Below are 247 nucleotides of genomic sequence, written 5' to 3'. Positions count from 1 at the left end.
CACATTATGGTTATCCCCCTTTTTTTTTAATTTCTCGAAAAGTCATGTCTTTAAATATGTTTCTATAATCGTTGTGGCTGAAATTCAGTAACTATAAACCTTACGATGTAGACGATTTTCGATTGAAAAGGAGTCTAGTCATGATGTGTAAGGTTTTCATGCTCTGTTTTATAACCACAAACCTGCTTACCTGAAATAGGCGATTCCATTTAAAGAGGCATATAAGTTCGACTCGAAACGTCATTGG

The sequence above is a fragment of the Penaeus monodon genome, chromosome 25, assembly GCF_015228065.2.
Source record: "Penaeus monodon isolate SGIC_2016 chromosome 25, NSTDA_Pmon_1, whole genome shotgun sequence".
In the NCBI taxonomy this organism is placed as follows: Eukaryota; Metazoa; Arthropoda; class Malacostraca; order Decapoda; family Penaeidae; genus Penaeus; species Penaeus monodon.
This window is presented reverse-complemented; position numbering follows the sequence as displayed.